Source organism: Manis javanica, chromosome X, assembly GCF_040802235.1.
Source record: "Manis javanica isolate MJ-LG chromosome X, MJ_LKY, whole genome shotgun sequence".
Taxonomy (NCBI): Eukaryota; Metazoa; Chordata; class Mammalia; order Pholidota; family Manidae; genus Manis; species Manis javanica.
Window position 1 is genome coordinate 42,275,160 of NC_133174.1, and position 23,917 is coordinate 42,299,076.

The following is a 23,917-nucleotide window of genomic DNA, read 5'->3' on the forward strand; positions in this document are numbered from 1 at the left end:
AGATACTGAGAGTATTAGAAATTTCTCATGAACCTCTAAACCTGCTCCTTCACTATCCATCTAAAGGGGTGGGGATGGGTTGCACGAGCTGTCTGGCTCAACACAGACACCTCTCATACACCCCAGATGCACCATCTTTTGCTGTTTCTATCCAAGGCTGGCTGTTGAGGTTTACTGCAACTGCAGATGAGGGTGGGTGGTGGTTGTGGGTGGTCACTTCCCCAGGTTTGGTCCATCCCCAGACCCACAGGGCTCATATCCTTGGCCAGAAGAAAGCCAGACAGGGAAGAACAGCTCTCCCCACCACCACCTCCCTCTGGAGCACACACCTGTAGTCAGCATGTGACCCTGAATATTTCCCTCCTTTAGGTATTGAAAACGAGCCAGGTCATCCCTCCACCCACTGCACAGCCACAGCTGCCGCCTCAGCACAGCTTCACCATGGCCTCTTTTCCACACATCCCACTCTTAGTTGGTTCAGGTAGTGTTTTCCACATTCTTCTCGTTGGGTTTCTGGACAGTCTGCACTGAGCTCATCTTTGGCCTATGTACCACCTGGGCATTGTCCCAGGGTTTGACCTTGACACCTGCTCCTCTCCAGACTGAACAGTTGCCAGTCCCAACTCTTGATAATCACCTCTGACCATGGTAAATGGGTTAACAAAGGGTCTCTTTTTCTGCTATGGTGCGGGAGAGGAGAGGGAGGAGAGGATGCCTTGTTGATCCCTACAGTAGACCTAGCAAGAACAATATTACTGCCAAGTGCTAATTCTACCCTAAATTAGGTAACCTTACGCTGGGGTTTAAATAATAATGACAAGATGGTGGGACTGGCCAATTCTTTGTCACTGCCTTATTTGTAAGGAGCAGATATTACTTGTGCCATAAAAAAAATAAACTGAAATGATATCCACAATCATCACCATGATAGAACAAGGGCTTGGGAGTACCTGATTGTCTGTGGGCAGGACACTTTACTGCCTGAGGATGAGGTTACCTGGGAAGGCTTGTGGCACTGGGCCAGTCGGGTTTCTTTTTCAGCTCAGACTCCAAGCACTCATGCAGAAAGGACCCAACATTCCCAGCGTCCTGGAGAAACTTGAGCCTACTCAGAGGACACAGCTGCTTCCAACAGACAAAAAAGCACCAAGGTCAGGGAGACAGCTGGGCAGCAGACAGCCTTTCCAAGAGATAATAGGAAATGACTAAGAACAATGCAAGTACTTTACCTGACAAGAAACATGAGAATGAGGTCAGAGCCCACAGCTCATGCTGATTGAAGAGTGTGAGAACTCAGTCCTTCTCAATACATTTTTAGTTCATACATATGAAGATCTGAGTTGTAGGAGCAGCTCCTGAGTAGACATTAAAAGTGATTATCCCTGATTGCTGAGATCAAGAAAGAATTATATATTCTTTACACTTGGCTCTAAATTGACTTTATATCTTGTCTGTAGAAGAGAGGGAGGGAGGGAGAGATGTGGCAATTCTACTTCCGCCACATGGGATCTTTCTAAATTTCAAAGAATGTGCCTCTCTAAAGGTAACCTGCAGGGTTTGGGAACAGGTCCTGGACTTGTAAGGACACAAAGGGTTTTTTTGAGGCATGGGGATAGGGAAGGACAGAGCAAGCTCCTTTCTGTACTGCCTATACCCTCCTACCTTTGTTTTTCCAAAGCAGGAGCAGTGGGTTGTTGTTCTCCCTCTTCCCTCCCCTCCCCCAGCCCTTTCCTTAAGAGTAGAGGACCAGACCACCTAGGTGATGGTGAAGCCCTTTGAGGTGTACAAGACCTACAACACTGGGGATTGCATTTTATCTTCTGGGGTTACCCTTGGAGACCCATGTGCCTTTGGAGCCCTGGAACGTGATGACTTCAGGAAAACAGAGTGTGTATTGTCTGAGAGGAGGGTTGGTGGTGTGGTAGTGCAGCTAAACTTTCTCAGAGCCTCCTGCTTGTTTTGGGATCACACTGCACATACACAATGCTACATAAACAGCTATTTCAAACTAGTAACTTCATGTGAGCAGTACCACTATGATAGCAACATTACTCAGCAATGGCTTTGATGGACAGCTCTATTCATTTCCAAATGTGCTGCAGTTTACTTATATAGCAAGTCCATGAACATGCTTTTATAAATTAAGTTGGTTTGGAAGTCTAGTGTATCTAAATCTTTGTTCACAACCAAGACAGTTTCCTGACCATGAAGTTGTAGAAGTAGAAATGCTGGGTCACAGCATGTGTGCAAATTTTAAGGCTTATGTATTTGGATTTATCAATCATATTCTTTACATTTTCTGAATCCCCATCATGTTTAAAATGGCTTTGCACTCATTCAGAGCCTCAAAGCTTTCACACATCTTTAGGAGAGACTAAAGACTTTCTTGAGAGCCACTGAGGCAGCTGCACGGAGAGGAAAATTTGAAGAGTGAATCTTCGGGTGAAATGCAGGGCTGGAAATGTTCATAGACCCAGTAGGACTAAAAGATGTGGGGAGTGGAGAAGGAAAGGACAAATTCCTCCTGGGATTGGAAAACAACAGCCTCATCCAGGGGCGGGGGAGTCTTTAATTGGTTAAGGAGGGCACGAACCACAGCCCATGTGACACATTCATCATTGAGCATGTGCACTGGTGTTACCACACGTACCTTGGGATTGGGTGGTGGAGCTGACCCCACCAAGGTTGTTTTTGGCAGTAACATAAGGTAGATACCGTTTCCATTTTCTTTCTGATTCTCTACCAGGCTCTCTGGTATCTCTTGACAAGTGTAAGTGTGAATAGATGTGAATGAGTGAGTGTGAAGAGGGGTCAGCAGGCTTTGGGCAGTTCAGGGCAGCATGATCTATGGCCTCCATGTAAGGTCCTAGAGTTCCTTGTCCTTCTCTTCACACGGTGGCCACCACCAATGGCTCATGTAGTGGTGGGGGGGTGGGACAAGGGAGAGAGGAGGTCATGGAGGGGAGGAGGTCAGATGAAGATGGGGCAAGTCTTGGGGGTGTTATTGGAAGTACCTGGGTCTGTGAGACACCAGAACCCCCTGACAGAAGACAGATCTGGGAATCCTAGGTGGGGCTGCATGAGGGGGTGGGGAAATCCCACCTGCGCAGAACATGCAGAATGCTGTGCACATGCTCAGTTCCGCTTTCTCATCTGCCAATGGCGTGAGGCATATGCAATGCATTCTAGGGGCTGAGCTGTGCAGGTTGCATCTTACAGTCTGGATTTTTTCTTGCTGTCTAAGACTCAACAGGTCTACAGATCAGTCCCCCAATACATTTAAGTGTGAGTGATTTTAAGAAGGGAGCCAGCAGAATTCAGGTGGGTTGATAACGGTGCAGTCTCTGACCTCTGAGGAGGAAGGTCCTCAAGGTTGTCCTTTTCCTCACAGGTGTCATGGCGACTATGGCCCTTGTTATCAAAGTGAGGCCAGGACAAGGGAGGATGGTGGGCTGTGGAGGGGAGGGGTCAGATGAAGGTGGGGCGAGTCTCCAGGACATTGAGATATCTGAGTTCTGGAGGCACCAGGAACTGCCAGCAGAGTTTGGATTTGGGAATTCTCGGTGGTAAACCCTGCCCGCACAGCGCTTGCAGGACACAGTGCACATGCCCAGTGCTGGGTGCCTTCTCACCTGCCATTAGTGTGGGACGCGTGCAATGTGTTCAGGTGCTGAGCTGTGCTGGTAGCGTCTTATTCTTGCTGCCTGAGATTCAATTTGTAGGTTCTCAGATCAGTCCTTCCAGGAGTTTAAGTGTGAGTGAGTGTGAGGAGGGAGCCAGCGGGCTTTCGGTGGGTCAGGCAGTGTGATTTGTGGCCTCTGAGGAGAATGGTCCTTGAGGTCGTCGTCTTCACCTGTTGTCGTGAGTGCTTTAACATCTTATTTCCATTAGCAGAAATTAATTTTTCTGAAAAAACAGAAAAAGTTGTTGAACCAATATAGACCTGTTGTATAAAGGACTTCTTTGCTGAAAATGGGTGAAGAATGAATCCCCATGAATGAGATATTGAGTAAGGAGACTTATATTCTAGTGTTGCCTGGATATGTATAATTTATATGAACCTGGAAATTATCCTTATAACTTCCCTATTGTACTTATTAATAAACAACACACAGCCCAGAAAATATTTAAATGGTTTCCAGAATTATTGGTCTTACAGATAACTCTTGGAGTATTTTCTATATAGAAAGAGTAACTTTAAAGATTACTTACAGAAAAGGGTATAGGAAAAACATCTTCAGATTTGTGATTAGTTGCCTCCATGTAGTATATATATTTGTGCCTTCTGTAATCTTAGTATTAATAGCAATACTTTGTATTTCCATCTACCCTCCATACAGGTAGCAAAACAGTTCAACAAGGGAGACCGTTAACTAAGAATCTGGATATTGAACCTGAGCAAGAGAGAGAGGAATGGGCACATGTGGTTCAAGGGGAAGAGGGGATGGAGGACAATTTGTATTTCATTTATGATGTTACACTAGTAACAGGAATAAATAAAGGGTTCCCTGCAAATTGGCTGGAAACCTATTTGGTAAGGAAAAGGTATAGATTGCAGGTGACTGCAGTCGTTCTTCCTGATAAGATTTCCTTCTTTTAACATTTTATCCACCCCATATTGTAAAGAATTTGGCATGCTTGGAAAATACAGTTCTTCGCCAAGGTTCTGTATTAGCAAATCAAAGGAAACAATACTAAATTTAGACAAAATTATACACTCTTTCACTAGTTAAACTTGGTATTCTTGAAGTGTTGTTCTCTGGGCTCCTTAAGTCATTCCATCAAAAGTTTAAGCAAACCTAGATATATTTTGCTTAGTTATTAGATTGTAATAAAAAATCAGAGAACTAAAATTGTGAAATCCTTTCCTATTTGCTGTTAAAGTCATCTTGAACCATAATCTAGTTGTTATGTATCCTTTTTTTTATGTAATTTTTAAATTAAGGTATGATTGATATACACTCTTATGAAAGTTTCCCATGAAAAACAATGTGGTTATTACATTTACCCATATTATCAAGTCCCCACCCATAACCCAATGCAGGCACTATTCATCAGTGTAGTATGATGCCACAGATCCAATATGTGCCTTCTCTGCGCAGCACTGTTCTCCCCGTGATCCCGCACACCATGTGTACTAAACATAATACCCCTCAATCCCGTTCTCCCTCCCTCCGCGCCATCCCCCCCATCCACCTCTCCCCTTTGGTAACCACTAGTTCATTCTTGGAGTCTCTGAGTTTGCTACCATTTTGTTGTTTCAGTTTTGCTTCATCGTTATAGTCCACAAATGAGGGAAATCATTTGGCATTTGTCTTTCTCTGCCTGGCTTATTTCACTGAGCATAATGTCCTCCAGCTCCATCCAGGTTGTTGCAAATAGTAGGATTTGTTTCTTTCTTGTGGCTGAAGAGCATTCCATTGTGTATATGTACCACTTCTTTATCCATTCATCTACTGATGGACACTTAGGTTGCTTCCATATCTTGGCTATTATAAAAAGTGCTGCAATAAACATAGGGGTGCATATGTCTTTTTGAATCTGAGAACTTGTATTCTTTGGGTAAATTCCAAGGAGTGGGATTCCCAGGTCAAATGGTATTTCTATTTTTAGTCTTTTGAGGAACCTCCATATTGCTTTCCACAATGGTTGAACTAGCTTACATTCCCACCAGCAGTGTAGGAGGGTTCCCCTTTCTCTGCATCCTTGCCAGAATTTCTTGTTCTTAGTCTTTTTGATGCTGGTTATCCTTACTGGTGTGAGGTGATATCTCATTGTGGTTTTAATTTGCATTTCCCTGATGATTAGTGATGTGGAGCATCCTTTGATGTGTCTCTTGGCCATCTGAATTTCTTCTTCGGAGAACTGTCTGTTCATATCATCTGCCCATGTGTTAATCGGGTTATTTGCTTTTTGGGTGTTAAGGTGTGTAAGTTCTTTATATATTTTGGATGTTTAACCCTTGTCAAATATGTAATTTACAAATATATCCTCCCATACTGTAGGATGCCTTTTTGTTTTGTTGATGATGTCCTTTGCCGTACAAAACCTTTTTAGTTTGATGTAGTCCCATGAGTTCATTTTTGCTTTTGTTTCCCTTTCTCGAGGAGTTGGGTTCAGGAAGAAGTTGCTTATGCTTATATTCAGGAGATGTTTGCCTATGTTGTCTTCTAAGAGTTTTACGGTTTCATAACTTACATTCAAGTCTTTAATCCATTTCAAGTTTACTTTTGTGTATGGGGTTAAACAATAATCCAGTTTCATTCTCTTGCATGTAGCTAGCTATCCAGTTCTGCCAACAGAAGCTGTTGAAGAGGCTGTCATTTCCCCACTGTATGTCCATGGCTCCTTTATTAATTGATCATATATGGTTGGGTTTATATCAGGGCTCTCTAGTCTGTTCCATTGGTCTATGGGTCTGTTCTTGTGCCAGTACCAAATTGTCTAGATTACTGTGGCTTTATAGTAGAGCTAGAAGTTGGGAAGCAAGATCCACCCTGCTTTATTCTTCCTTCTCAGGATTGCTTTGGCTATTCGGGGTCTTTGGTGGTTCCATATGAATTTTGGAACTATTTTCTCTAATTCATTGAAGAATGCTGTTGGTATTTTGATAGGGATTGCATTGCATCTGTAGATTGCTTTAGGCAGGATGGCCTTTGACAATATTAAGTCTTCCTATCCATGAGCACGGGATGTGTTTCCATTTATTGGTATCTTCTGTAGTTTCTCTCATGAGTGTCTTGTAGTTTTCAGGGTATAGATCTTTCACTTCCTTGGTTAGGTTTATTCCTAGGTATTTTATTCTTTTTGATACAATTGTGAATGGAATTGTTTTCTTGATTTCTATCTCTGCTAGTGCATTGTTAGTGTATAGAAATACCACAGATTTCTGTGTATTAATTTTGTATTCTACAATTTTGCTGAATACAGATATTAGATCTAGTAGTTTTGGAGTAGATTCTTTAGGGTTTTTTTAAATGTACAGTATCATCTAATCTGAAAACAGGGACAGTTTAACTTTTTCCCTGTCCATCTTTATGTTGTCTTTTATTTCTTTGTGTTGTCTGATTGCTGTGGCTAGGACCTCCAGTAGTATGTTGAATAAAAGTGGGGAGAGTGGGCATCCCTGTCTTGTTCCTGGTCTTAAAGGAAAAGCTTTCAGCTCCTCACTGTTAAATACAATGTTGGCTGTGGGTTTGTCATATATGGCCTTTATTATGTTGAGGTACTTTCCCTCTATACCCATTTTGTGAGAGTTTTTACAATGAATGGATGTTGAATTTTGTAAAATGTTTTTTCAGCATCTCTGGAGATGATCATGTGATTTTTGTCCTTCTTTTTGTTGATGTGGTGGATGATGTTGATGGATTTTCAAATGTTGTACCATCCTTGCATCCCTGGCATAAATCCTACTTGATCATGATGGATTGTTTTATTGATGTATTTTTGATTTCAGTTTGCTAAGATTTTGTTGAGTATTTTTGCATCTATGTTCATCAGGGATATTGGTCTGTAATTTTATTTTTTGGTGGGGTCTTTGCCTGGTTTTGGTATTAGAGTGATGCTGGCATCATAGAATGAGTTTGGAAGTATTCCCTTCTCTTCTATTTTTTGGAAAACTTTAAGGAGAATGGGCATTAGGTCTTCACTAAATGTTTGATAGAATTCAGTGGTGAAGCCATCTGGTCCAGAGGTTTTGTTCTTAGGTAGGTTTTTAATTACCAGTTCAATATCATTGCTGGTAATTGGTCTGTTCAGATTTTCTGTTTCTAACTTGTTCAGCCATGGAAGGTTGTATTTTTCCAGAAAGTTTTCCATTTCTTCTAGGTTATCCAGTTTGTTAGCATATAATTTTTCATAGTATTGTCTAATAATTCTTTGTATTTATGTGGGCTCCATAGTGATTTTTCCTTTCTCATTTCTGATTCTGTTTATGTGTGTAGACTCTCTTTTTTTCTTGATAAGTCTTGCGAGGGGTTTATCTATTTTGTTTATTTTCTCAAAGAACCAGCTCTTGCTTTCATTGATTCTTTCCATTGTTTTATTCTTCTCAATTTTATATATTTCTGCTCTAATATTTATTATGTCCCTTCTTCTACTGACTTTGGGCCTCATTTGTTCTTCTTTTACTAGTTCCTTAATTGTGAGTTTAGACTGCTTATGTGGGATTGTTGTTCTTTCCTGAGGTAGGCCTGTATGGCCATATACTTTCCTCTTAGCACAGCCTTGGCTGCATCCCACAGATTTTGCAGTGTTGAATTATTGTTATCATTTGTCTCCATATATTTCTTGATCTCTGTTTTCATTTGGTCATTGATCCATTGTTTATTTAGGAGCATGTTGTGAAGCCTCCATGTGTTTGTGGGATTTTTCATTTTCTTTGCATAATTTATTTCTAGTTTCATACCTTTGTGGTCTGAGAAACTGGTTGGCACAATTTCAATCTTTTTGAATTTACTGAGGCTCTTTTTGTGTCCTAGTATATAATCTATTCTTGAGAATGTTCCATGTGCACTTGAGAAGAATGTGAATCCTGCTGCTTTTGGTGTGGAGTTCTGTTGATGTCTGTTAAGTCCATCTGTTCTATTGTGTTATTCAGTTCCTCTGTCTGCTTACTCATCTCCTGTCTGGTTGATCTGTCCTTCAGAGTGAGTGGGGTGTTGAAGTCTCCTAGAATTAATACATTGAATTCTATTTCCCCTTTTAATTCTGTTAGTATTTGTTTCACATATGTGGGTGCTCCTGTGTTGGGAGCATAGATATTTATAATGGTTATATCTTCTTGTTGGATAGACCCCTTTATCATTACATAATGTACTTCTTTGTCTCTTGTAACTTTCTTTGTTTTGAAGTCTATTTTGCCTGATACAAGTATTGGAACTCCTGTTTTTTTCTCTCTATTAGTTGCATGAAATATCTTTTTCCATTCTTTCACTTTTAGTCTGTGTAGGTCTTTGGGTTTAAAGTGAGTCTTTTATAGGCAGCATATAGATGGCTCTTGTTTTTTTTATCCATTCAGTGACTCTATGTGTTTTGATTGGTGCGTTCAGTCCATTTACATGTAGGGTGATTATTGATAGGTATGTACTTATTGCCATTGCAGGCTTTAGATTCATGGTTACCAAAGGTTCAAGGTTAACTTCCTTACTGCCTAAGAGTCTAACTTAACTCACTTAATATGGTGTTACAAACACAATCTAAAGGTTCTTTTCTTTTTCTTCTCCTTTTTCTTCCTCCTCCATTCTTTGTACATTAGGTATCATATTCTGTAGTCTTTGTCTATCCCTTGATTGACTTTGGGGATAGTTAATTTAATTTTGCACTTGCTTAGTAATTAGCTGTTCTACTTTCTATACTGAGGTTTCATTAGCTCTGGTGAACCTTAGGAACACTTCCATCTATAGAAGTCCCTCCAAAATAGACTGTAGAGATGGTTTGTGGGAGGTAAATTCTCTCAGCTTTTGCTTATCTGGAAATTGTTTAATCTCTCCTCCAAATTTAAATGATAGTCTTGCCAGATAAAGTAATCTTGGTTCCAGTCCCTTCTGCTTCATTGCATTAAATACATCACGCCACTCCCTTCTGGCCTGTAAGGTTTCTGCTGAGAAGTCTGATGTTAGACTGATGGGCTTTCATTTGTATGTGATCTTATTTCTCTTTCTGGTTTCTTTTGGTAGTCTGTCCTTATTCTTCATCTTTGCCAATTTTATTACTCTATGTCTTGGTGTTGTCTTCCTTGGGTCCCTTGTGCTGTGAAATCTGTGCATCTCCATGGCCTGAGAGACTATCTCCTTCCCCAGATTGGTGAAGTTTTCAGCAATTACCTCCTCAATGACCCTTTATATCCCTTTCTCTCTCTTCTTCTTCTTCTGGTATCCCTATAATGCAAATATTGTTCCATTTGGATTGGTCACACGGTTCTCTCAATATTCTTTCATTCTTAGAGATCCTTTTTTTCTCTCTGTGCCTCAGCTTCTTTGTATTCCTCTTCTCTAGTTTCTGTTTCATTTATCATCTCCTCTGCTATATCCAACCTGCTTTTAATACCCTCCATTGTGCTCTTCAATGATTGAATCACTGACTGGAATTCATTCCTGATTTCTTGGATATCTTTCCTACCTCCATTAGCATGTTGATGATTTTTATTTTGAACTCCCTTTCAGGAAGAGTCATAAGGTCCATGTCATTTGAATCTTTCTCTGGAGTTGTATTAATTTTACTCTGGACTAGGTTCCTTTGGCATTTCATATTTGTATATGGCCCCCGCTAGTGTCCGGAAGCTCTACTCTCTCAAGCTGCTCAGCCCCTGAAGCAATGTCAGGGGTCTCAGGGGAGCGGTCTTGGTGCCTGGGGGGAGGAAAGAGCAGTTTCCTGCTTCCCAGCTGCTATGCCTGTCTCAACTGCCTCAACCACTGGGCCGAGCATACAGGTATAAATAAGCTTTTGTCCCAGAGCAGCTGGATATGGATCGCTGCTTTCCACAAGTGGCTGGAATCTCAGTCTCTCCAAGAATTCTGCCTGTATTAGCTTTCCACCCAGTAAATATGCGAGTCTCATGAAAGCACCATGAAATGTAGGTTTGTGCTCCCAGAGCTAGGTATTCAGCAGTTCCAGGCCTTCTGCTCCCTCCCTGCTCGATTTTTCTTCCTCCCACCGGTGAGCTGGGGTGGGGGAAGGGCTTGGGTCCTGCTGGGCCACAGTTTTGGTATGTTACCCTGTTCCGTGAGGTCTGCTCTTTTCTCCAGGTGTATGCAGTCTGGCGCCATCCTCTTTCCTGTTGCTCTCCCAGCATTAATTGCACCAACTATATATTTGAATTGTATGCAGTTTTAGGAGGAAGCCTCTGTCTCACCTCACATGCCACCATCTTTAATCCTCTCTTGTTATGTATTCTTTTAAAAAGACTTTTTACTTAGAAAAGATTTAAAACTTAAGAGTTATAAGAATGTACAGTGCGCGCTCCTGTATCCTCTTTACCTCGAGTCACCAATTGCTAACTAACATTGTGCCCATATCACCCTCTGTTTAGATATGAGTACACATATTATTGGTAATCTATTTGGAAGTAAATTTCAAATATAACTCTGTCTCAGTAATTTAGTATGTATCCCCCAAAAAATAAAAACCCAAGGATATTCTTTTACATAACCCCAGTATAATGATCAAATTCAGGAAATTTAACATTAAGAGTACATTATCTAGTAAGTAGTCAGTGGGCATAGTAATAGCATTTATAGCATTATTTTTTCCTGATCCAGGATCCAATCCAAAACCACCTATTGCATTTAGTTGTTGTCTTTCTTTGGACTCCTTTAACCTGGAAATATTCCTGTTTTTATTTGCCTATCATGATTTACATTTTTTTGGTGCCCAAACCAGTTGTTTTGTGAAATGTTCCTCAGTTTAGGTTTGTTTCCTCTTACTATTTTTAAGGACTTTTTTTTCACTCGTTTACTGGGGCTTACTTGGTGGCAGATAATGTACTAAGTGTTCAGGATAGAAATATAAATGAGAGAATGATTTCTGTCTTAAGCTTACAGTCTTGTCAGAAAAATTCATATAAACAGCTGATGTAATGAGGTAAGTGCAATAATGGAAGTGTATATAGGTTACAATGGTGACAACTAAGTTGTCTTAAATAGTTTAAAAAAAAAACACTGCATAGAGGAGGTAATATATGAAAACAACTTCTGCATTTTCTAGCAGAAAAGTCTTTAATGCTCATTGCATTCTTATTCATCACATTTATTACACTACCTACAGAGCTTTATTTAATAACATTAATTTATGGTTTACTGCTTACATTAATAACTAAGTTTATTTATGTAAGAACTTGAATTGGAAGGTAAAAGTCAGGAAATAGGTCTGGAAAAGATGGGATAAGCAGGGAGATGGTCCAGATGTAAAAGGGAAGACTCCACCTAATCAAACACCTGTCAGAATTCCATAAGCAGGCATGTTACCCATGAAGAATGCAAGTCATGGGTTGCTCTTTTCCATAATATTATTATACTTTTATAACAAATCACACACACAAAGATTATTTGAAAGGTAGTTCAGACACTAAATGCTTGATTCAAAGACAGTGTCAGAGAAAAATGAATTAAGTCAAAGCCATGTTGTCCTTTAAAGCCCAAGGCAAGTGATCAAATATTTTTTGAAGTATATAAATTATTTAACATACCCCAGTACTAATTGGATATATAATGAACACAGTAGTAGTGATTTTTTTAATTTGCCACAACTGTTAATCAAAATCACTTGATCTTTAAGACACCAAAAGTTAATAAGGATCTGTATGTTTTGGCTTTTCTAGGTTGGTTTGTTGGTTTTTTAAAGTTGTGAGCAAGACTGAGAAATTTCCCACGTTTTAATGTCATCTATGTTGGTAGTGGCTTAAAACTAGTGTGACCATGTAATTTTTTTCATCCAAACTGGGATTGAGAGTTAAAGGGAGTGCTGTGACTACTTATACCAGGACAACAGATGCAAATGGCACAAACGACCACCTGAATATACATAGACCATATAAAGTTTGAACTCAATCAATGAAATAGTTTTGTACAAAAGAGACAAACCATATGGAGTGCTGTTCTTTGCCCTCTATTTAAACAGTTCGAAGTATGACGTTATTACTTTAGCTAATATATATAATTAGAAGAATATCTCAAATTAATGCATTTGAATAATGCTGGGTTTGCTTGCTTGTTTTGCTTCTTGGAGTTTTTGGTTGATTTTTATTTTAACAAATCACTGGCAGATTTTACTCTCTATTTAAAGGTATCTTTAAATAGGCTCATAGGACATAATCTGTATTGGGCTTGAGAATTCCATGTTGCTTCATACCAACAAGAAGAGTGATGGATTTTAAAAATCAGTGCTCACGTCAACACAGGAGCACCAGCATATGTGAAACAAATACTAACAGAACTAAAGGGGGAAATAGAATGCAATGCATTCATTTTAGGAGACTTTAACACACCACTCACCCCAAAGGATAGATCCACTGGACAGAAAATAAGTAAGGACATGGAGGCACTGAACAACACACTAGAACAGATGGACCTAATACACATCTATAGAACTCTACATCCAAAAGCAACAGGATATACATTCTTCTCAAGTGCATATGGAACATTCTCCAGAAGACCACATACTAGGTCACAAAAAGAGCCTCAGTAAATTCCAAAAGATTGAAATTCTACCAACCAAGTTTTCAGACCGCAAAGGTATGAAACTAGAAATAAATTCTACAAAGAAAACAAAAAGGCTCACAAATACATGGAGGCTTAACAACATGCTCCTAAATAATCAATGGATCAACGAAGCTAACCTTTTCAAACAATATGGCTTCTCTCTCACTTACCAACTTTACATCTCCCTGTATGGCCCCGGAAGATGACTGGTTAGCCAGAGACGGGTAAGATTCCTCAAGGGAGGAACAACCAAAGACAGGCACAGTTGCAGGGGGGCCATCAGGTGAGAAATTGGGGATCAACAGAGGTGAAGCTTAGAACCTCACCCCCCCTGTTTTGAGAGAAATCTTCTGCATCTGTGGATGTTTTAGTGCCCTTGTCTAGCTCGGATTAACACATAGTCTACAGGCACACACCTGATCTTCTACAATTGCTCTCTTACAACACTAAACTATGTTTTCTACCTTTATCTTGCATCTATCTACCACTTCAGCATTTTATTAAAAATAATAATAATAATAATAAAGGGAGAAATGTGGGATCCACATATAAATCAAGTATAAAAATCAAACGAATATTCATATTTGACCTGATTGTTTACAGTTCATAATGCGTGATCAAAACCGGAAGTTTCTGTGATGACTGCCCTTGTACTGTTCACCATGTAAGAACGTATTCACTATGTAAGAATTTGTTCACCATGTAAGAACTTGTTCGTTATGCTTCAGGAGATTGGAGACTGATGAGAATTAGGCTTGAGATGGATTAATGATTGTGCATTGAGCATTGACTCCCCTATACAGAATTTTATTGTTGTTAACAACCATTTGATAAATAAATATGAGAGATACCCTCTTAAAAAAACAAATTAAAATAGAAATCAAGGAATATATGGAAACAAATGACAACAACAACACAAAGCATCAACTTCTATGGGATGCAGTGAAAGCAGTCTTAAGAGGAAAGTATATAGCGATCCAGGCACACTTAAACAAGGAAGAACAATCCCAAATGAATAGTCTAACATCACAATTATAGAAACTGGAAAAAGAAGAAAAAATGAGGCCTAAAGTCAGCAGAAGGAGGGACATAATAAAGATCAGAGAAGAAATAAACAAAATTGAGAAGAATAAAACAATAGAAAAAAATCAATGAAACCAAGAGCTGGTTCTTTGAGAAAATAAACAAAATAGATAAGCCTCTAGCCAAACTTATTAAGAGAAAAAGAAAATCAACACAAATCAACATAATCAGAAATGAGAATGGAAAAATCACAACAGACTCCACAGAAATACAAAGAATTATTAAAGACTACTATGAAAAGCTATATGCTAACAAGCGGGAAAACCCAGAAGAAATGGACAACTTCCTAGAAAAATACAACCTTCCAAGACTGACCAAGGAAGAAACACAAAAGTTAAACAAACCAATTACGAGCAAAGAAATTGAAACGGTAACAAAAAAACTACCCAAGAACAAAACCATCGGGCCAGACGGATTTACGCTGGAATTTTATCAGACACACAGAGAAGACATAATACCTATTCTCCTTAATGTTTTCCAAAAAATAGAAGAGGAGGGAATACTTCCAGACTCATTCTGTGAAGCCAGCATCACCCTAATACCAAAACCAGGCAAAGACCCCACCAAAATAGAAAATTACAGACCAATATCCCTGATGAATGTAGATGCAAAAATATTCAATAAAATATTAGCAAACCGAATTCAAAAATATATCAAAAGGATCATACACCATGACCAAGTGGGATTCATCCGGGGATGCAAGGATGGTACAACATTCGAAAATCCATCAACATCATCCACCACATCAAGAAAAAGAAGGACAAAAACTACATGATCATCTCCATAGATGCTGAAAAAGCATTTGACAAAATTCAACATCCATTCATGATAAAAACTCTCAGCAAAATGGGTATAGAGAGCAGGTACCTCAACATAATAAAGGCCACATATGATAAACCTACATCCAACATCATACTGAACAGTGAGAATCTGAAAGCATTTCCTCTGAGATCGGGAACAAGACAGGGATTCCCACTATCCCCACCTTTATTTAACATAGTACTGGAGGTGCTAGCCACGGCAAGTAGACAATACAAAGAAATACAGGGAATCCAGATTGGTAAAGAAGAAGTTAAACTGTCACTTTTTGCAGATGACATGATATTATACATAAAAAACCCTAAAGACTCCACTCCAAAACTACTAGAACTGATATTGGAATACAGCAAAGTTGCAGGATACAAAATTAACACACAGAGATCTGTGGCTTTCCTATACACTAACAATGAGCCAATAGAAAGAGAAATCAGGAAAACAACTCCATTCACAATTGCATCAAAAAGAATAAAATACCTAGGAATAAACCTAACTAATGAAGTGAAAAACTTATACCCTGAAAACTACAAGACACTCTTAGGAGAAATTAAAGGGGACACTAACAAATGGAAACTCATCCCATGCTCTTGGCTAGGAAGAATTAATATTGTCAAAATAGCCATCCTGCCCAAAGCAATATACAGATTCAATGCAATCCCTATCAAATTACCAGCAACATTCTTCAATGAACTGGAACAAATAGTTCAAAAATTCATATGGAAACACTAAAGACCCTGAATAGCCAAAGCAATCCGGAGAAAGAAGAATAAAGAGGGGGGGTCTCACTCCCCAACTTCAAGCTCTACTACAAAGCCATAGTAATCAAGACAATTTGGTACTGGCACAAGAACAGAGCCACAGACCAGTGGAACAGATTAGAGACTCCAGACATTAACCCAAACATATATGGTCAATTAATATTTGATAAAGGAGCCATGGACATACAATGGGGAAATGACAGTCTCTTCAATAGATGGTGCTGGCAAAACTGGACAGCTGCATGTAAGAGAATGAAACTGGACTTCTGTCTAACCCCATACACAAATGTAAATTCGAAATGGATCAAAGACCTGAATGTAAGTCATGAAACCATAAAACTCTTAGAAAAAGCATAGGCAAAAATCTCTTAGACATAAACATGAGTGACCTTTTCTTGAACACATCTCCACAGGCAAGGAAAACAAAAGCAAAAATGAACAAGTGGGACTATATAAAGCTGAAAAGCTTCTGTACAGCAAAGGACACCATCAATAGAACAAAAAGGTACCCTACACTATGGGAGAATATATTTGTAAATGACAGATCCGATAAAGGTTTGACATCCAAAACATTTAAAGAGCTCACCCACCTCAACAAACAAAAAACAAATAATCCAATTAAAAAATGGTCAGAGGAACTGAACAGACAGTTCTCCAGAAAAGAAATTCAGGTGGCCAACAGATACATGAAAAGATGTTCCACATCGCTAATTATCAGAGAAATGCAAATTAAAACCACAATGAGATATCACCTCACACCATTAAGGATGACTATCATCCAAAAGACAAACGACAACACATGTTGGCAAGGTTGTGGAGAAAGGGGAACCCTCCTACACTGCTGGTGGGAATGTAAATTAGTTCAATCGCTGTGGAAAGCAGTATGGAGGTTCTTCAAAATGCTCAAAATAGACTTACCATTTGACCCAGGAATTCTACTCTTAGGAATTTACCCTAAGAATGCAGCACTCTAGTTTAAAAAAGACAGATGCACCCCTATGTTTATCACAGCACTATTTACAATAGCCAAGAAATGGAAGCAACCTAAGTGTCCATCAGTAGATGAATGGATAAAGAAGAGGTTGTACATATACACAATGGAATATTATTCAGCCATAAGAAGAAACAAATCCTACCATTTGCAGGAATATGGATGGAGCTAGAGGGCATTATGCTCAGTGAAATAAGCCAAGCAGAGAAAGAGAAATACCAAATGATTTCACTCATCAGTGGAGTATAATAACAAAGGAAAACTGAAGGAAAAACACAGCAGAAGACTCACAGAACCCAAGAATGGACTAACAGTTACCAAAGGGAAAGGGACTGGAGAGGATGGGTGGGAAGGGAGGCATTATGATTAGCATGTATAGTGTGGGGAGGCATGGGGAGGGCTGTGCAACACAGAGAAGACAAGTAGTGATTCTACAACATTTTGCTATGCTGATGGACAGTGACTGTAATGCGATTTGTGGGGGGGACTTGGTATAGGGGAGCGCCGAGTAAACATAATATTCTTCATGTAATTGTAGATTAATGATAACAAAAAAAGAAGAGAAAGAAAAGGGGGATTACTCACTGATAGGATGAAACTATCTGCAAATCAACGAGCAATGTATGTTTTACATATCCTTAATTTTCATCTTTTAAAGGGTGTCAGATGATCAGCTATGGAAGTACATTTTTCTGATAATATTCCTTTCTCTTAAGAAAAAAAAAGCAGTTCCTGTGTGGTGATCTCCAATAGGTTCTTCACAATGGTATAAAGGTCATATCAAAGTGTGGGCAAACGGTTTGTTTGTGTTTATACAGAGGATCAAAGCCTAATTTGGCTATACAGAAAACTAGTTAAGATACCATAAGAAGAAGAACTTCCAACATCAACACCCTCTGGAAGAGTCATTCCAGAAGATGATCATCAAAAAACTTCAACAAAGATCCTGGCGCTGTTGCAGTTGTAGCTGCATTCACCCTGCCGGTTCCTGGACTTGCCATTGGAATGAAGAAGGAGATATCTAAGTTGGCCTGTGCATACAGTAAAACAACAAATTTGACTGGATCTATACTGTTGGAACTCAACTAAGAATTAGGAGAAGTGCAAGTTGCAGTGCTCCAAAATCGTGTGACTATAGACTATCTAGTGTCAAAAGAACATATGGGATGTGAACAGTTCCTAGGTATGTGTTGTTTTAATTTGTCTGATTTTTCTCAATCTATTCAAATTCAGTTAGACAATATCCATTATATCATTGATAAGTTTTCACAAATGCCTAGGGTACCTAACTGGTTTTCTTGGTTTCACTGGATATGGCTGGTAATTGTAGGTCTGCTTCTGTTATGTAGCTGTATTCCTATTATGTTACTGTGTGTACGCTATTTAATTAGTAGTTTGTTAAAGCCTATACATGCTTATGTTACTCTACAAGAAGATATGTCAAAGAAATAATCAATCTTCCCATGTTTTCTTCCATCTGATACTTCTATAGCTTTTCTTCTTCCTTCCTAATTACAACCCTTTAGTAGAATTCGTGCCTCATATCGAAAATTACTGAGTATCATAATTCTTCCAAGTGGTAAAGATACCTCAAGACGAATGCTGGGCATAGAAGCCACAGGGCATAAATCTGCAAAGAAGTAAAAAGCTAACCTTTTCAAACAATATTGCTTCTCTCTCACTTACTAACTTTACATTTCCCTGTATGGCCCTGGAAGATGACTGGTTAGCCAGAGACGGGTAAGATTCCTCAAGGGAGGAACAACCTAAGACAGGCACAGTCGCAGGGGGGCCATCAGGTGAGAAATTGGGGATCAACAGAGGTGAGGCTTAGAACCTCACCCCTCCTGTTTTGAGAGAAATCTTCTGCGTCTGTGGAATTTTTGTTGCCCTTGTCTATCTTGGATTAATACTTAGTCAAAGGCACAGATATGATCATCTACATTTGCCCTCTTACAGCACTAAATTTGTTTTCTACCTTTATCTTGCATCTACCTACCACTTCAGCATTTTATTAAAAAAAAAAAAAATAATAAGGGAGAAATGTGGGATTCACATATAAAGCAAGTACAAAAATCAAACGAATAATCATATTTGACCTGATTGTTTATAGTTCATGATGCGTGATCAAAACCGAAAGTTTCTGTGATATGACTGCCCTTGCACTGTTCACCATGTAAGAACTTATTCACTATGTAAGAACTTGTTCACCATGTAAGAACTTGTTCGTTATGCTTCATAAGATTGGAGACTGTTGAGAAATAGGCTTGGCGTTGATTAATGACTGTGCATTGAGTCCCCTGTACAGAATTTTATTGTTGTTAACAAACATTTGATCAATAAATGAGAGATGCCCTCTCAAAAAAAAAAATCTCACTCCAATCAAGTTTTCTCCCCTTGGCATAAAAATTATCCCTTTGTTTGTGGATAAGTTTTCAGAAGCTTTTACCCAAGCTGTGTTACCATATGATGGATCTCACCACACTAGCAAAGACTCAGTGCCAACACTAGATTAATCTTGGAACATAAAATGTGTCCACTGATTTTGTAAAGTTGCTCAAACACAAACTGAAATGAAATGCATTTTGTAAAAAAAAAAAAATCAGTGCTCACGTGCCTGAAAGTGTACATTGGCATAGAAGTCAATGTAGTGGTGAAGGTTCTGGTTTTAGTTTCATGAAACCCAAACTATAGTATCGTTTGTGTACCTCTCTTATTGTCTGAGTAAAATTCTAAGTAATGTACCGACTGTTAGTTTTATACTTTAGGTGATGGACAGATAAGAAGACAAGCTGCAGCCACACATGTTGTTATGTGGATAATTTGGCTTGTTAAATTCTCTCAATAAAGCTTTATAGTCGTCTCAGAGGCAGTCATACACATCTTTTGTTAAATATGTTCCTGGGAACTTGATACTATTGTAAATGGCATCTTAAAAAAGTCTTCATGTTTTGTTTAGAGTTGGTTGGTAAAAGTTCTGCTTATTTCTGCATAGTGATTTTGTGTCTGACAACTCTACTAAACTTACTCTAATAGTTTATCTCTACATTCTTTCGGGTTTTCCACATACACAACTTTATCATATGCAAGTAATAACAGTTTTGATTCTTCCTTTGTAATATTTCTACCTTTTATTTCCAGTTGTTACTGTGTGATACTGGCCAGTGCATTTCAGTGTCATGTTGGCGAGTTGTGATGAGTAGGCATGCTTGTCATATTCCTGATCTCTCTCTCAATGTTTCATTGTGATGTACGTTATAGGTTTTCTTTTAGATCTCTTCTATTAGATAATCCTTTTTATTCCTAGTTTGCTAAGAGTATTTACCATGAATATTTGTTGAATTTTATCAAACACTTGTTCTGTATCTATTGAGGTGACCTCATTGTGTTTTTCAATTAATCTGTTAGCGTGGCATTACTAAAATTAATCCAACTGAAGTAATGACATATTGTCCTTTTTATGTATTGTTGCATTTCTTACCATAATTATTTTTGGTTTCATTAACCCACAATTACATGAGGAACATTATGTTTACTAGAATCCCCTCTTCATCAAGTACCCCCCCATACCCCATTAGTCACTGTCCATCAGCGTAGTAAGATGCTGTAAAATCACTACCTGTCTTCTCTGTGTTGCACAGCCCTACTCATGCCCCCCCCCCACATTATACATGTTAATTGTAAGGCTCCCTTTCTTATCCCCCTCTTTCAACCTCCCTTCCCACCCATCCTCCCCAGTCCCTTCCCTTTGGTAACTGTTAGTCCATTCTTGGGTTCTGTGATTCTGCTGCTGTTTTGTTCCTTCAGTTTTTCCTTTGGTCTTATATTCCACATATGAGTGAAATCATTTGGTAATTGTCTTTCTCTGCCTGGCTTATGTCACTGAGCATAATACCCTCTAGCTCCATCTATGTTCCTGCAAATGGTAGGATTTGTTTTCCTCTTATGGCTGAATAATATTGCATTGTGTATATGTACCACATCTTCTTTATCCATTCATCTACTGATGGACACTTAGGTTGCTTCCATTTCTTGGCTATTGTAAATAGTGCTGCGATAAACATAGGGGTGCATATGTCTTTTTCAAACCGGGCTGCTGCATTCCTAGGGTAAATTCCTAGGAGTGGGATTCCTGGGTCAAATGGTATTTCTATTTTGAGCTTTCTGAGGAACCTCCATACTGCTTTCCACAATGGTTGAACTAATTTACATTCCCACCAGCAGTGTAGGAGGGTTCCCCTTTCTCCACAACCTCGCCAACATTTGTTGTTGCTTGTTTTTTGGATGGTGGCGATCCTTACTGGTGTGAGACGATATCTCATTGTGGTTTTAATTTGCATTTCTCTGATGACTAGCGATGTGGAGCACCTTTTGATGTCTGTTGGCCATCTGAAATTCTTCTTTGGACAACTGTCTGTTCAGCTCCTCTGCCCATTTTTTAATTGGATTGTTCACTTTTTGTTTGTTGAGGTGCATGAGCTCTTTATATATTTTGGATGTCAACCCTTTGTCGGATCTGTCATTTATGAATATATTCTCCCATTTTGTAGGATACCTTTTTGTTCCATTGATGGTGTCCTTTGCTGTACGGGAGCTTTTCAGCATGATATAGTTCCACTTGTTCATTTTTGCTTTTGTTTACCTTGCCCGGGGAGATATGTTCATGAAGAAGTCGCCCATGTTTATGTCCAAGAGATTTTCGCCTATGTTTTTTTCTAAGAGTTTTATGGTTTCATGTCTTACATTCAGGTCTTTGATCCATTTTTAATTTACTTTTGTGTAGGGGTTAGACAATGATCCAGTTTAACTCTCTTACATGTAGCTGTCCAGTTTTGCCAACACCCACTGTTGTCATTTCCCCATTGTATGTCATGGGCCCCTTTGTCATATATTGATTGACCACATATGTTTGGGTTAATGTCTGGAGACTCTAATGTGTTCCACTGTTCTGTGACTATGTTCTTGTGCCAGTACCAAATTATCTTGATTACTGTGGCTTTGTAGTAGAGCTTGAAGTTGGAAAGCACGATCCCCCCCACTTTATTCTTCCTTCCCAGGATTGCTTTGGCTATTCGAGGTTTTTGGTGGTTCCATATGAATTGTAGAACTATTTGTTCCAGTTCGATGAAGAATGGTGTTGGTAATTTGATAGGGATTGTATTGAATCTGTATATTGCTTTGGGCAGGATGGCCATTTTGACAATATTAATTCTTCCTAGCCAAGAGCATGGGATGAGTTTCCATTTCTTAGTGTCCCCTTTAATTTCTCCTAAGAGTGTCTTGTAGTTTTCAGGGTATAAGTCTTTCACTTCATTAGTTAGGTTTATTCCTAGGTATTTTATTCTTTTTGATGCAATTGTGGAGTTGTTTTCCTGATTTCTCTTTCTATTGGCTCATTGTTAGTGTATAGGAAAGCCACAGATTTCTGTGTGTTAATTTTGTATCCTGCAACTTTGCTGTATTCCAATATCAGTTCTAGTAGTTTTGGAGTGGAGTCTTTAGGGTTTTTTATGTATAATATAATGTCATCTGCAAACAGTGACAGTTTAACTTCTTCTTTACCAATCTGGATTCCCTGTATTTCTTTGTATTGTCTACTTGCCGTGGCTAGCACCTCCAGTACTATGTTAAATAAAGGTGGGGATAGTGGGCATCCCTGTCTTGTTCCCGATCTCAGAGGAAAAGCTTTCAGCTTCTCGCTGTTCAGTAAGATGTTGGCTGTGGGTTTTTCATTTAAGGCTTTTATTATGTTGAGGTACCTGCACTCTATACCCATTTTGATGAGAGGTATTATCATGAATGGATGCTGAATTTTGCCAAATGCATTTTCAAAGTCTATGGAGAGGACCATGCGATTATTGTACTTCTTTTAGTTTATGTGGTGGATGAAGTTGATGGAATTTCAAATGTTGTACCATCCTTGCATCTCTGAGATGAATCCCAATTGATAATGGTGAGTGATTCTCTTGATGTACTTTGGAGTTCAGTTTGCTAATATTTTGTTGAGTATTTTTGCATCTATGCTCATCAGGGACATTGGTCCGTAATTTTCTATTTTGGTGGGGTCTTTGCCTGGTTTTGGTTTTAGGTGATGGTGACTTCACAGAATGAGTCTGGAAGTGTTCCCACCTCTTCTATATTTGGAATACTTTAAGGAAAATGGGTATTATGTATGTCTGATAAACCGCCACGGTAAATTGTTCTGGCCGGGGCATTTTGCTCTTGGGTAATTTTATAATTACCAATTCAATTTTTGACTGGTAACAGGTCTGTTAAGATTTTGGTTCATACTTGGTCAGTCTTGAAAGGTTGTATTTTTCTGGAAAGTTGTCCATTTCTTCTAGGTTTTCCAGCTTGTTAGCATATAGGTTTTGTAGTATTGTCTAAAAATTTTTTGTATTTCTGTGGGGTACGTAGTGACTTTTCCTTTCCCATTTTTGATTCTCTTGATGTGTGCAGATACGCTTTTTCTTTTAATACGTCTGGCGAAGGACTTATCTATTTTGTTTATTTTCTCAAAGAACCAGCTATTGGTTTCATTGATTTTTTTCAATTGTTTTATTCTTCTCAGTTTTATTTATTTCTTCTCTGATCTTTATTATGTCCCTCCTTCTTCTGACGTTAGGCCTCATTTGTTCATCTATTTTCAATTTAGGGAATTATGTCTTAGGCTATTCTTTTGGGATTGTTCTTCCTTCTTTAAAAATGTCCGGATTGCTATATACTTTCCTCTTACAACTGCTTTTGCTGTGTCCCACAGAAGTTGGGGCTTTGTGTTGAAGTTGTGATTTGTTTCCATATATTGCTTGATCTCTATTTTGATTTGGTCATTGATCCATTTTTTCTTGAGGAGCATGTTGTTAAGCCTCCCTGTGTCTGTGAGCCTTTTTGCTTTCATAGTACAATTTATTTCTATTTTTACACTTTGTGGTCTAAGATGGTGGTTGGTAGAATTTCAATGTTTCTGAATTTACTGAAGCTCTTTTTGTGGCCTAGTATGTGATCTACTATGGAGAACGTTCCATGTGCCCTTGAGAAGAATGTGTATCCTGTTGCTTTTGGGTGTAGAGTTC